We start from the raw sequence: 16,180 nt of genomic DNA, 5'->3' as shown, positions 1-16,180 counted from the left end.
ACATTAGCTGTCGGAAACCTCTTTGATCTATGGATTTTACATTGGTTGTTGAAAACATCTTTGATTTATTGAGCTCAGTTTGTATTTATTACCATGGTTTGGGTTTTAGTAAAGAGTTCCCCAATACGTTCACCGGGTATAAAAGGCATATCTTTTTTGTTTATAGTTAGGTACACCAGTAGCTATACCATCATATCAAGGGATTGTTAGCTAAAACTATAGCGATTATTTAAATTAACTAATCTAGGATAGGTTTAATTGTCAAAACAACCTAATTAAAAAGTTGTTTAACAAATTACAAAAATTTAGAATAGCGCATTTGAATATCCTCAAACTACAACCCAACTGTTAACACAACAATAACAATTGCATACTAAACTTGATTATTAAAAACAATTGCTAACAAATAAATGGAAAAAAATTGTTAACTCACGTTCATTAAGTAACCGAACATAAATAGTCGCCAAACCCGACCGTAGATTTTTAAGGGAAATATTTCTACTCGCATTATATAAAGCAAATTGTGCTTAACATTAGACCCGGATTTAAGACTGATATTCTGGTTTATCTGTCTCGTATATGAGTGGAACTATGATCCAAACTAGGCCAGGATGGATAAATGAATTGTAAAATTGTCCCAGAGCTTCAGGACATGCAAGTTTCACTGACCTGGTCACTCATCTTGTGTCTTACATAACACTAGATCATGTCCTGTGCCTGTAGACACTTTCTTTTTAAGACTACGTGTAAAAACAGGGAAAGCCCTTGATTACTTCGAGCACTGGTCATAAATCCGCAAACCCATCATATAGTGGAACTAAATATGATTCATGTTCGAGATTGATCTAGAAAGATAGTTGCTGACTTTGCAATGTCTACTCGGATTGATGTTGGCTGGGGATTGGTTCTGTCATTCATCTTGTAGGAGATATGCTATGTTTTGAGTCGCTGTATATTTTAAAATGTCATATGAGTATATGACTCACTAATTTACAGGGTGATTTATTTAAGGGTGCGGACGGGTTGATTTTTCGTTAGGTTTCAAGGGATTTCCCATGATTATATTTGATCCTTAATTCGTCCCTAATAGATCTTGAAGTTTCATTGCAATCTCTTAGGTAAATTCCTCCAACTATTGTATATGCTTTGTACATGTTTAAAATATACGTAATTCTTTTATATATTTGCATTAACATGTCCAATTATTGATTCCTACATATTTTTAAGGATTCAAATTATTCACACTCTTTTCTTTAATTAGGCTGTGTAAAAATATGTTATTAACTATAAATGCTATACCACAAAGCAAACATTGTTTTACCCATTAGAGTTTTAGAATAATATATTATTACTCCTTTCAATTGAGCCGCCAAGATTGTTGTTCACTTTTGAATCATGTTTATTTTATTTTTTACAATGTTTTAATCAGAGCAAACTGGAAGAGAAACGTATCTTAAACAATAAAGTAAAATCCAGGCAATTCCCAAACGACTGTCACAAAAATTAAAACCAATAGACAAAACTTCGGTATTAGCACCCCCCATGGTAAACTTTGCTCTCTTTGTTATAAAACTATATATAGCTGGACAATTTGTTTAGTTTGTCTACCTACTGTAAGATACATCAATATTCAAAACGTAAATCTCAGAAAGAAACAACAATAGATTAAATATATATATATAAAAAAATAGGAATTTGCTATATTTTTTATATAATCGTAAAACCTACTACAATAAACTTCAAAATATATTCTTTGTGACTGTGTGATAGTAAACAATAATCGTTTATCCGACAAATCTTATTATATCAACCTTGATTATGAAATAACATAACCTTTGTTATTCTCTACATTTCTTAATAGTCATATGAATGAAGAAAATGAAACGCTTTGTTTAAAGTTGTTATATGATGATGGTAATTTTATATTATTTAAGAAATCTTTGGACGTTTTACATTTTGATTAGTAAAATACAATTCCTTTTGCTTTTCTAACAGTGATGGAAAATGTCCAAAATAAATTCTAAAATAACATATGTAACATATATTAAATAACATATCTTTAGGAAAAGCGAGAATTTACTTAAGCTATGCAATGATACTGTATAACTGAAACTAGAAAGTGTCAGAATACTAAGTTCACTTTCGCTGCCTGGGGATTTATCTTTTGCAATTGTATTCAATGGACACTTTTGTAAACAAAGTTCTCTGCGTTAAATTTTGTTTCAATTTTATCCATTTCAGTTGTTTAATTTAAGTGTCTAATACACAATTACCAATATTTTATTAGGGGTTTCTGGTTTATGGATTTATTCATGTTAAAGACTTCCATATCGTGGTTTGAAATGTTTTTGAACTAAAAAATATAAGTAAAGTCTTGGAATTTCATGATTGTTTTTTAAACTTTTAGTCTGTTAATATGTACCAAATCGTTCTTTTACAAGATTTGGTGAGGCTAAGTATGTAAGTGAGCATTAAATTGTCAAGTTTGAGATGTTTTCTGTTATAATTGTTTAACACACTTTTTACATAAGTTTGTTAAAGTAAGTGCAACCGTAGTTGCTATCAAAGGTTACGTGTAAATATTTTAAACTTTTGTATTCAAATATTTGTTCAAAAATGTTGCTTATATTTTTAAACCGTCGACTTCTTCTATGTAAAATCTGCTAAGAAAGATATGTACTTTTTTGTATGAGTTTTATTTGGAAACGGCTTTGACTTCTAAATGGTCCTCCCTTAATTCAAACAAATTTAAGGGTCTAACTAATTTGATGATAATACTAGGGAATTTAAGGCAAAAGTTAAGGAAAAGAGGTTGTAAATAATCATAATAATTTTAAATTTCAGCCAATCTCCCAAAAAATTAAAGAAAACATTTACACACTCTAAATTTGAACGGACTTAATGTTAACATGCCGTAAAATTAATTTGAAAACCAGGTTTGAAACAGGTTAAACTACACGGGTGTAACCAGATTCCTAGCAATTTGAAAAGAAACCAAGTTCATAACTTTAAATTCTTACAAAATTCTACACTCATCCTAGCTGAGATAAGAGACATGCTAGGAATGCCAACTAGAAGCTCATTACGACAATTACTCCCATTTCGTGCGGGTGGAGACCCTTGTGCCATCTAATGGCGGGGGTTGCCTCACGGGGGCTGGGTTACAAAAGCCATTTCTCCGACTTTCGAAAAAGACCGAAAGTGGTAGTGCTCTCGGACGGCCTTGCACCCCCCCCCCTCCCTGAGAGTCATGGACCACTTTCCTCTCCGTACCAACGCCCTGACAGTCAACCAGTCTTTGCCGAAGATCAGTCGGGTACGGTGAGTGAGTGTGAGCTACTCGGACTAGTGTTAAATTGGCTAACGTTCATTGGGTGAGTTGGATTTTATTTTAAAAATACCTAGATAATTTGAATTAAGGTAAGGATGTTTTTGAGTGCGGCAAATTATTTAATTTTTTTATCCACACGGATGGTCGAATTCTAAGACTCCTCAGTGTATTTCGTCCTTATACTGTAATTAAATAAACAGGAAGAAATATTTATAGACAAATTTAATATGTTGAGGATATTGATCTTAATATCCCATCTTCATAAGGCCCAATTTTAAACATTTTTTTAATTGTAATTTTCTAGCTTTAATGAGTATTCAAATATTCTGTTTAAAACAAGGTTAATATTTTGTTTCTTGAATTTCAACAATTTTTATGTCAGCTTACGTAAAAATTACTAATACAAAAATAAAAGTTTAAGAAAGATTTTAATAAAAATGTTTTTCTGTATTTATATTTTTTTTCTAAAGTGAAAAATAAATGTAGCTCATTAGGGTTCCACTAGTATTTCTAAGTGTTAAATAACACAAATAATTAAAAATTCTCTGGATGGTAGTAAAAATTTAGCTTCTTAAAAATTCACCAAGTAATTAATAATTACCAAGAAGAATTTATTTACTGAATCGCCTGCTAAGCCTAATCCGCAAAACGGAGTAAGCATAGGATTACATATTTAAATTAATTTGTCTATTCAAACCAAATTTAGAATAGCTTGTTGTAAGTACATGATTAAATAAATAAAATTATTATTCATACTCAACAACGCTCTAAGATTGCAATAAACATAATAATTTTAACATTTAATAATATTAGTTCTCATAATTACGAACCATCAGTCTATAGACCTTTCAAAATATTTCCAATGCATCCTAAAATCATCTCAACTTTGTTACTCAAACAAATAAGGAAAATCATCACATAATGTTTGAAACTTATGTAAACTACAACACGAATATAACAAAACTATAAGTAGCCTATTCTGAATCAATTATCAATGCCTCTTAGTTTAACCACAATTATACACCAGAAATGTTTTCTTTGCTCTTTTAATTTTAGTAATTATAAAGGATTTCGTTCGATATTGTATTCAAACCACTCAAAGCTAATAATTATTAGTAGTTCGAACACATTTACTTATCCAATTCAGTCAAACCTCCTGTTGAGGTCTCTTTGTCGTTTGGACACATTGTATATCTGTAGATATTACAAAAAGTCTGTTCATATTCAAACAAATACATGTACGAGCTAAACGACCTATTTACTTTCACATGGGTTCGTTCTAACTTAGAACGAACCTAACTATGCAGTTAGTGAAGAGCGTTATAGCTTCCTGTGAATTTTAACAACACACTTATTAGACCTAGAAAGGTCTTTTTACACAAATTTAAACATGACTTACCGGTTTTTATGACTGACAAATCAAGATTCTAGGGGAGTGTTATACTTTTTGACATATTTCAGTTTAGACCCTACAGAGCTATTCAAAATCTAAAAAAACTATTGTCAATATATGTCTTATGTAACATACAAACCGATGAACACATCAAGAAAACAACGTCTTAACGCTTTAAATGCGTACAAAGATTGACATCTGTTACAATTTACATGAAACGGTATCTTTTTACATTTTTTATTTGCTTCACACAAGACAAAATTCCACCTCCGGTTTTAGTTCCGGAAGCTAACATCTTGTTGCTCGTCACTATCATCTTGTGAATCACACCATCAGAGATGTTTTGTCACAGCGAAGTTTCTCTTCTACTAATGACAAGTTACGAAGGGGTCATGGCCCTCATCACGAGTGCAGCATGATGAAGCATTAGTATTGTTGAACTTAACTAGGTTTCGCGTCTGTAGGGGCGAGAAATCTTCTGCTTTCATTTGATCATTCAGACATGAATGTTTAAGTCGATTAAATTGTATATATTTTTCTATTTATTTTATACCGGTAAAATAATGTTTACTCAATAAGGAAGGGGTTTGTTTATCTATTTTGAACGACATTGTCACGATGATAGAATTATACTTGTACATTCAACATAAACATAAACAATATTCCCTATTTATAAGGTTGGGCTAGAAAATTAGTCAATTAGCCTTTTTACCTCCCTAAACTGTTTGTAAGTATCTAAAACTTCACTAAATATGTATTCCACTTAATCCTTTCCGATCAATATGAAAAATGAAATCAGAATCGAAATAACAACCAAAATAAATTTTGGCTTAGGTAAAATTTAGAATACTTATTAAACCTCATATGACAAATCTTTATGTCGGATTATCTAAGAAGATAAGGGCGCTGGCTCATTGGTACAATCGCAAAAAATATTTCTATTACCAAACATTTTTTCTATTACCAAACATTTTTTCTATTACCAATAGTTTTAAAGTCATTGATCATGCTGTGACCCCGTGGTTGGGAATCCAAATGAGTTGAAAAATTTTATATTTTGGGGTTCAAAAATGAGAAAATTCCAATTTTTACCTCTCAAAACCCTGTTCCTATTGTGTAATAATGCTGGTTAGCGAACATCTTCGAATAAACGTCGGTTAACACGTGTGTACCATATTGTTACAATTGGATGATTTTTAGGTGGGTTTATCGTGCTAAAGACACACACATACATAGAGTAAAGCGGTCCCGGGGGTCCTGGGTATTACAATTAGGCCTATGGTAACAGCTTATTTCCTTTATGGGAAATTCGTTAACAAATACAAATCGGAAGCTTATGAATCTATCATTTAAAAAATCAATTTCCTCATTTTTTTTAATGCTTCACACCTCCTAACTGTGCGCTAAGATATTTTTAGGTTTTAGTTTTTATTATTGTGCAAACCATAATTTAGTAAACCCACATAATTGTTCAAAACAACAGTATTATTTACAATTACTTTACAGTAATTTTTATATATTTAGTATTACTGTATTATATACAGTAATATTATTACTTTGAAAAACATATGGAATGCCATTGGATTGTATTACATCTTCAAACACTCTTCAAAATATTTAAAAAGAAACCTTTTAAAATGAATTAAGAGAATCTAATTTTATAAATTAGGCTATATGCAAGTATAATATAAAGAGAGATTCATGCAGTCTACGTGAACTGAAATAGGAGTCCTTTGAAATGAGCCATAAAATGTAACGGCGTATAAAAATAACAAACCTCTACCGAAGTGTGGTGAGGTGCTCTCAAATTTTCGTTTTATTGAGCCATAAAGACATTACACCTAAACAATGAAGTCTAGAAAAGTGTTACTGTTGAATTTCACTATTCAAAACCCTAAAAATTTATTTTAAAATTTCTTAAATATAGATTTGTTTTAGTTTGAGTGTACATTCCATCCCCATGATAAAGTTTTGCCAATAAATTTATAAATAAAATGAACTAGATTCGATTGAGCCACTCACAAAGGATAGAATGAAGAAGGACAGAAGTTTTATTTTTACTCACCAAAACTTAAGTCGTGGAATAAAAATTGGATAATTTATTGTTGGCCACAACATCTTGTATCCCCATAACTAGTATTATCTAAAAGATTTACAGGGAAATGATTGCAATAGTAGCACATTCTCTATATGTTCTTCTGTTGTAAAATTCCTTCTACAATATCCAAAGTCAATAGGTGGACCTTTTGAAAATATGGAAGAAATAAGCTTAAAGGCTTGTAAGCAGTTCATTTGATTTTTTTAAATTTATTTTGGTTTATAGTATTTAATTTAAACTCAGACTCTTTAGCAGTTTTCTTTTTACAAGTTATATTCAACCTCCATATAGCTTAACATTTTTATGAACTAAACTGTATAAAATGTTATTACAAGTATATATTTTAAAAATAAATTAACATATCTCAGAAGTTTAAACTTAATAATACATTTATTTTCCTTATTAAATATATTTGTAATGTATACAAGCTACTTAACTTAGTTTGGTGTAGTGTTCGTTGAACGATTGATAACATATCAATTGAAATATCTTTTTCTTGCTTGTCATTATTTAAGCTGACTTAAGTTGTTAAATTGGTGTACTTTTGGTACAATAATACATAACTAGTTAATTTTGTGACAGTAAAATTAAACGGTTCCGATTCTCGTAGCCTATAGTATCTGTAGGTTAGATCATCAAGAATTTAATCATAGATTACAAACCTGTTTAAGCATTTTTTTTACATACTAGAGATTTCTATTACTTCATTCGCACAAATAAAGTGGCCTTGAGGTAGCGATAATCTATAAGCCTGAGGAAAAACAGAATGTTTACGAGACTCCGCCGGCAGATCCTTCTAGAATACCGTACAATGCAGAATAGATAGAAGTTGATTTTTGAGCCACATATATTAATTACTCAAAAAGTAGTTACACTTCATTAATGCTTATTTCAATTAATGTTGTGATCCTTCCGCAAATCATGTCTGAAGTTTGACATGTAATGAATGTTTTAGGAATCTATACGTTTTTGTTAGTGGTTTTGTAGCTCTTGCTTAGCCACTTTGAAATCTGTTAAACCATTTGGCTTAATTATTTGCTTAAAACGTACTAAGAAAACTTGCAGACATTTACATTATCACTTAAGCTATGTACCAATATTTAAACCATTATCATGTCCATACTTGTATGTACTACATAAATCCACGTGTAAAATACTTAACTGAAAAAATATTCACTCCACAAATCTGCTTAATGCCAATTCGTTCACAAAGCATAACCACTTTCCCAATGTCACACGAAATATGGTGATTTCTAATTTACAATAGAGAATTCTTTCGTCAAAGAGCCCATTCAAAGTTCGTTAACACTTGTAAACTATTTTTAAACGGATACACACGGCACCGTTGGAAGCAGTTTACATGACAAAGGCTCGCGCGTGAGGGTAATGCAGAATTGTCGTTGACCTTTTTACGTAGAAACACGTGGATTTAAACGTAAAATTGAACGTGGATATTGAGAATTTATTTGCAGAATTATTCGAATAAAAATGATGTTATATAGTTGGGTTGATAATAATTGAAGTTGATTTGCAGGAAGAGTGAATAAAGAGGAGGGGTTTTAAATTGGGAATTCGATTTGAACAATATGTTTACAGATTACGCCAAAACCACAATGTTTCTAGAGAGCATTTTTAGTGGCTGTATCATAGAACTCAGTATGGGTACTATAGTAGACATTCCATCTATATAGACTAGCTGTCGCCATTTGGTTGTTGTGAGTCAGCCAGCCATTGCTAATGTAAAAATTCTATTTTCTACCTTATTTATTGTTGTTGACCTATTTGGTGGGTCATAACAGTTGCTATAGTTCACCAAAAGTCATTCAATTCGCTTGACTTATTAACGGATGGTAAAAAGTTCGTGTATTCGACATAAATTATTAATTAGGATCAGCACAATCTGTCGGTGGCCCACATCATCTACGACAATTTTGATTTAATAAAAACTGGTGACAGCTTTAACATGGGGATGTAATTTCTAGGTTCTACTCTCTGTCTTTCTACTTTTCAGCGTACCACAAGTACTACTCTTTATGAAACTTTAATTTTGTTAAATCTCGTAAATTTTATGGGTTTGGAACAAACTAAAACCAGCAGTAATTTATTTCTAATATTTTATCACATTTGAGCACCAGTCGTTGATCATATTAAACCTTTCACTTTTAAGAAAGTTTAAATGTTTGTCCTTCACCTAGTATGGTGATAGTGGCGGTGATAGTTACTCTTACTTTCATTCTCTTTTTAAGTGAGTTAAACATTATTTGTTGTGGCTCATTAACTATTTGTAGGCAAGTCCTTTCAAAAGTGCTATTTTACAGTGCGTCTATGCTATGTGTTGTTCTATCAATTCTATCATTGAATATGACAATATATTCTAAAGTTATAAGGTTTACAAATTGTTATATTTAATGCTGGACCCTGGCAACTAAAATCCGTCAGGAATAAAATGGAACCATACTCATTCTCATACTAAATTTTTATCATTCTCGTTGTAAATATATTATTTTAAAATTATTTTTAGATGTTTATATCACATTACTAACACAAATCAAAACTTATTATCCCCTGAATCCCCAATAGCTAATTTTCTACTATTTAAAATACCTATTAGGCTTGCAATACTAATTAATCAACTATTTAAAAAAAAGTTATCGTTCACATTATCCAAACCGCAAATCAATTCCGACAAACCCAATCAAACAAGTTGTGATTGGCATGAACTAAATAGAGTGGGATTGGCGAGCTAAATTAGCTCATTGAAACAAGACCGCAAATTGGCAATGACCAAGTGAGCTATGGACATAACAGATGTTGAGTGGAATAGTGGAAACTACATGTAGGTCACTATGACATTCGTTTCTGTCTTTGCGTCGATCTGGAGCAGCCAATTCCTTTGAAGACACTTTCTGACTTCTAACCATTCATTGTAAACTCTACTTTCTTCTACTCAGCTATGCAGATCTTTTTAATGAATTGGATATTGAAGAGCAAACATTTTTGGGTTAAGAAGAGTTTTAGCAAGACCTTAATCGTGTAGAGTTTGAAGATGGTTTGGCTAATACATTTCTATAACCTAAAATCAATTATAGTAAACTGTTCATAGTTGTTTTTCAACACCTAGGCTCAATTGCAAATATAAATTCATGATGTATAGGTCTAAGTGTGCAATATTTTGTGAAATAATTTCACTAAAACGACAAGCTCAATGTGTTGGTGTTCTATGTTGCGTTGACAAAAAGCACGTATACAGTCATAAAGAATTAAATTTACATCAATATTTAAGTCTTATTTTAATCTAAATAATGTCAAAAATTAATTCAAAAATAGACGCATTAGGACGGATATCAAAGACTTAACATTTAAGCTTACATCAATTAAATGTTGCCAAAATCACTACAAATGTGTCTCATTATGCCTCAACATGTTTAATGCCTCTCATTATGCCTTAACATGAGTCTTTATCTCTAAGTAAACCTTCCCCTAATTTCCGTGCCCTATCTGGCTCGGTAGCTCGCGTTATTAGCTTCCACATTTGTTTGTAATCAAATATTGAATCTTGTTTAAGCATTTAATGTAGTACACTTGTTTGTAGCCCTGAAAATATTCAATTATTGAGAAATATTTATGAGATTTATTTAGGAATTTTTATAAACTGATAAAATTTTCACCACCCTTGAAATTAGCCGTTTAAATACGTGTAATTGTGGATATTTTAACTCAACAATGCATATCGTATAAATAACCCCCAAAACGAATTTGGTATTTTTGATGTTTTTTTATTCTCTCTCTTTTATTCTTCTGAGAAATATGTGTATAGATAATCTTTAATTTTTCTGAACACCTCGTGATTTTATAAGTTTACTAGCTGACCCGGCGAACTTCGTATCGCCTAAGTTATAGGTTTCCCCTAAGACAGACCGATGGAAAGAAAGTACCGTTACGTTTAATATTCAAGATGATCTCGTTCGCATCGCTCAATCACGTCCTGGTTGAAGTTCGTTCGCTACGCTCACTCACCTTTGGGTTGGAGCTCGTTCGCTGCGCTCACTTGCCTTTAGGTTGGGGCTCGTTCGCTACGCTAACTCGCCTCCAGGTTAGCTCGTTCGCTACGCTCACTCGCCTCCAGGTTGAAGTTCGTTCGCTACGCTCACTCACCTTTTGGTTGCAAATTAGCTGTTGTCATAAATGTAAAAGAAATAATAGTGCTGCACCCTGTTGGTAATCCTTGTAACTTTAATGCTATTGAACATCATAGAACAGAACCAACTTGTTTAATTGAAACAGCTGTTAAGATTCATTAATTCCATTTCTCATAAGGTTAACATGGGAAACTCCAGAGCCACTGGGGCGGAGCCCTTTTAAGAATTTAGAAACGGGAAATAGTTTACGTCCGATTCGCATACCTACAGAATTTACACACCAAATTTCATAACGATCGGTGAAGTCGTTCCGGAGGAGTTTGCAGACAAACACTGTGACACGAGAATTTTATATATTAGAAGATGTATAACTATACAGCACTATATTTTATTTAAACAGACAAAAAACACTTCTTGTTTAAATTCATGGCAATTTTTACGCAGTCATCTAAGATTCATTTAAATGAGCCTTAACGCTCCAATCGAGTTTATAAGATCAATTTAATCAACAACATCTATTTATCATCATTCGATTATTCAAGGACCTATAATTGTTAAACCCTCTTAATTACTTGCGTTTTTCTATCATTAACGTTTAGATTCTCTTAGCCGAGATAATTTTTTTCAATATTTTCATACTACAAAGCTGTCAAAGTGCAAGAGGTGATGCATTTCGTAAGTCATCATTATTATGATATTATTTTTATTTAATTAGCGGTTAGAGGAATGGTAATTTATTACAATAAAAATGTTTATTGATCTATGTTTGTTGACAACCTAGGCTCATAAACTTTACCTGTTATTTGTTTCAAAACATATTTAACGAAAGTAAACTGCATACGTCTCAATTAAAGATATCCATGTGTACTTTACATTTCTTTAAACTCTCAGGATCTCATGAGTCTAAAAGTTCTAAAAAGTACAACAGGCGAAAAATATGTGAATTAAAAGCTACATAAGGTCTAGGACTTGTGTGAAAAGTCAAAAAAAAATTAAAGAGTTACTCTGAAAATTGAAGAAGTGAAAAAAGTTCCTGAAAGTGAATTAAGATTGCTGATTCATTTCAAATATTAAGTCATCAGACCCGAAGAAATTATCCTGAAAGAGAACCACACATAACTATTTACCAAAATTAATTAACGGAAACCTTTTTTTCCATAAAATCCTAATTATATCCGTCGCTGGGCCAGAAGCTACAAAGGACATGACTTTGCACGAAGACGAACTTTTTTGTCGCCTTGGCACCTTTCTTCTAATTCCCAGTCAGATTCGTCTTCATATTGGTGAATCTCAGGGCTCGATCTGTGGACCTTCCCAAGCCTATTATATAATTACTCCTTGTTCTCAATGCTTACATCCTGTGTACACGGTCACATCCTTAAATAACTTATCTCATCGTGATACAATTGCAGTTCCCATCATCCTTAACAATGCCCAGTAGTTAACTGCGCATTTTCTTTTCAACCAAATAGTTAGATGGTTTGAGTTTATCTTTAGTTTTTGTTAGTGAGGTTCTACACGATTGTGACATAGAAGGTGGCTAGTTGTAACCATCGATCTCTATTATTACTACAGCTAGAGATCGATAGTTGTAACTAGTCTAAAAGCTAAACTAATATTCAACGTATTTTTTCAATGCCCCTAGACTTTACGCTCTTACAGATGTAACATTCTTTTGGATCAGTCGAAGACAGTTTTTAGGTATTTTTATTCGGTTCTTTGTAGAGTGAATTTTAATTATCATTATTTATTTCTTAATATTTTGGCAACTTCCAAACTACTTTAACCAAAGAAAACCATTTATTTATAAAATATAAAAAAATGTGAATTTGACATAAGCACACTCGTATAAACCCGGAAATAAAACAAACTAAACAGGCTTTATATTATGAAGAAAATAAGAAGAATATTTGCAGGGCCGAAATTCAACGATTAATAAATCTAAAGTTTATACAACTAAATAATCTTTGTTATATTTATTGATAAAAAGAGGATTAAATACAGTAGTAATGTATTAAACATCATAGATATACAAAGTATACATATTATAATAAACAAAGTTATTTTAAAAACTCTTTATACTAGAATTTATGAAGAGTTTGAGAGCAACACATAATAAACCTAATAAAACCGCAAATTATATATTCTGTGGTTTTGGTTTACCTGTAATATGATTATAGATAACCACGAAAATACTAATCTATGCATTTATCTGTCAATTTCAAAATCTGGTTGCGTTATGACTGTAATCCTCAAATTGTGGTTTATTCGTTTTATCTTTCTCGGGTTTCGGACGTGTAATTTAAATAACCCCAAAACGACCACAACCGGGGTTAAGTAACTGTGGTCAAACGTTAAACCGGTTACAACGATATTTATTAAATAGGTACTTCTCGTTGTATTCTTATGTGTTCGTTTTGTTTTATGCTAATTAACACTGACTATGTGACTATGTAAATTGAAAATACCAAAAGTACATACAACTTTCCTTGTAGGGGTTTTTTTAACGTTTGGTGAGGAGAGTTGAAACATGTCGAAAAGTTGCTATCGTTAAAAATGTGTGGCTAGGGTTAACATGTTTTTTTTTCAACGCCAGTGGCATTTCACGAGAGAGTCACGAGAGAATAAATGTTTAGTGGATGCGCCGGGGATTGAACCCGTACCTCCCGCACCGTAGTCCGAGACGCTAACCACTAGGCTAGCAACACAACCAAGAACCAACCACAACCAGTTTTTTTTTTTTTTTTTTTTTTTATATGATCATTCACAATATTTTGTATGAATACTGTACTATTATGAATGAACTATTTTAATCCTCCAAAAAATTATCATAAATTATTAATTGTGTTGAATAAAGTAATTTGGCATGTATTTTACAAAACTTGTTTACCAACATTTCGACAATAGTTCTACACTTATAGGACAGTATATAGCAAATATAAATTTAAATTAAATATAATAATCAACGATCATTTTTCTTCAATGAGGAAAGATTTACAATATGAAAAAAACTTTACCTTGCCTGAGATACCTAAATTTATTTGTTTTGTATAATATGCAATATATGAACCCACTTAAGGCGGATTTTTAATCGCCGGGTCATGAAATTGTACATTGCATAAACATATCTGTGATTGGCTAGTACGCGACCCGTTATATTATAAAATTAATGAATTTATAACTGATGAATTTTACTGTTATTTTAATATCACCCGTTTTTTTTTTTAGGAGGAGGAGTAAAGAGAATGAGAAGCTATTAGTCCGAAAAGAATCAAACACATCGCAACCAAGACTGGTAAGCATAATAGTTTGTATTCACAAAAATCATTATTCTTCACCACAAAAGTGAAATTTACGTACTATCTTCGTGGTATATAAAATCAATGATACCAACCATTTGAAAAATCTCAACAGATCCAGTACGTTAAACGTTTAAACGTATCGTTGATCTTACAATTTAAGAATTGTTTACTTAGATGGTAATTGTTCTGAAGAGTCAAAACCTGATTGTTCTATGGGAAGGGTAGTACTGGATTGAGAACAGCTGGTTTTGTAAAAGGACCAAAACATCTTGAAGGTCGACTGTCTGGAGAGGACTGAACCGAGACCACAAGCGTAACACAGGTCTAGACCATGACCGGATCCCTGGAAATGCATTCCATTAATTTTTAAAGAAGAGATTAATATTTTATTACTTTGAAAATAGTTTAGCTGTCTATCAGAAACAAAAGTACATATTCGTTTTTAGTTTCTAAATCTCAAAGTAATGTTTCATTTGTTGTAGCCCTTGCTCACCATTTGCGATCAAAATATTTACTTTTGCTTGGTTAAAAGATCGTGTCTAGATCTTCCCTAAACTTAAACCACTGCCGCACAATTTGATGGGTACTGGTACAAAATAAACAAGCTTTGTGTGCAAAATCTGTCTCCAAAAGTCAAAGTCAGAGTAAAATCATCTTTATTCACAATATGCACACATAGTACATGATAATATTGTCAAATCAAAAATTTAATACTACGACTATGACTAAGAGTTTTGAAACCCCTCAAACGAGTATAGTGGTTTGTGAAAAAGACAATTTTTTAACATCTTTTTAAATTTATTGATGTTATTTTCAGTTTTTAATCAAAAAACGTAAATTCATCCAGGCTCGTCAATACGCAATTTTCAATTGTGAATTAAGTATAGTTGTCTGTTTTTAACTAAAAGGGTACGTTTTTGCAGGGTATGTAGATAAAAATGCCAAATGTTTTGACGAAATCGCTTTATCAAAACATGCTTAAACAATTTGCATATTGATCGATTAAGGAATTAATTTATTTTTTTATTGGATGATGGGCTAGTAAAATCGTACAAAAGATTAAATTGATATATAAAAATTCCATGGTTGTTTGTAGATCATTCCCTTTTAAAACCTATGACAAATCATACAAATGTTGATGGATATGTCCAAAGTTAATAATTGTACGTAACTCTTGGCACGATATTTTCGTTTTGTTTCTATTTAAATTGCTGCCATACTTGAACTAAAGCGTTGAAGTATACATCATAACTTAGAATTAATAAATCGGAATTTATAAATATGCCAAATTCATTTTATCAAAAACAATTTTTTTTTTTCAAAACTACCCCACTTAATGAACTACTTAATGACTTAAACGACTTAATAAATCTTTAATTATTTTACGAACAGTTTACTACTAAGCGCTGCGCTCAATCCTGGCTTATATTCACTTAGTTTATGTATTATTCCAGATAAGTGAGGATTTATCTTATTGGAAGGTGGAGAGCATAGGTTAATCATGTAAGATTTGATAAATTAAATACCAATACAGATTATGTTTTCCTGTTCCACGTAGAATGGAGAATTTACATTATTCCTTGTAAGTTATTGGCTCAATTTGAATATTTTATAATTCTTTAGGCAAAAATTCACTTAGCAAATGGCGGAGGGACATTCAAATTTCTGTACGTTAAATGCTAATCTGACATCAAGAGTCAGTAATTAAGTATAATTCTGAACCAATTTGCGTTTATAATGTTTGCAAATTTATAATTCTGTATTGGGCGATTTAGTTTAAATAATTTTCCCGATAGTACACAAAAAAGGAGAAAAAGTTTACAGATGTTTGAATTTAAATAAAGACATTTTGCATTTGTTGTATATCCGGGTTTTTTTTTCAAATTGTCTGAACATATTTTGTGGACTTGTTCTTTG

At 31.5% G+C, this 16,180-nt stretch overlaps 1 protein-coding gene across 2 annotated transcripts in view; it reads left to right on the top strand.

Annotated features, from left to right (window-relative positions):
• The first annotated feature begins 3,302 nt into the window (after positions 1–3,302).
• The window catches only part of LOC128996324 (uncharacterized), a 42,161-nt gene continuing 29,283 nt past the window's right edge, over positions 3,303–16,180 (top strand). Inside the window, exons 1-2 of one of the 2 annotated variants that reach the window (XM_054421576.1) lie at positions 3,303–3,374; positions 14,190–14,256. The gene's annotated coding sequence lies outside the window, so the exon portion shown is untranslated. The remainder of the gene's footprint in view (positions 3,375–14,189; positions 14,257–16,180) is intronic. The other variant, XM_054421577.1, reaches the window with a different exon arrangement.

This window comes from Macrosteles quadrilineatus, unplaced genomic scaffold (assembly GCF_028750875.1).
Source record: "Macrosteles quadrilineatus isolate MER2022 unplaced genomic scaffold, UCM_ALF_1.0 Scaffold_6__1_contigs__length_79288215, whole genome shotgun sequence".
NCBI lineage: Eukaryota > Metazoa > Arthropoda > Insecta > Hemiptera > Cicadellidae > Macrosteles > Macrosteles quadrilineatus.
This window is presented reverse-complemented; position numbering and strand designations above follow the sequence as displayed.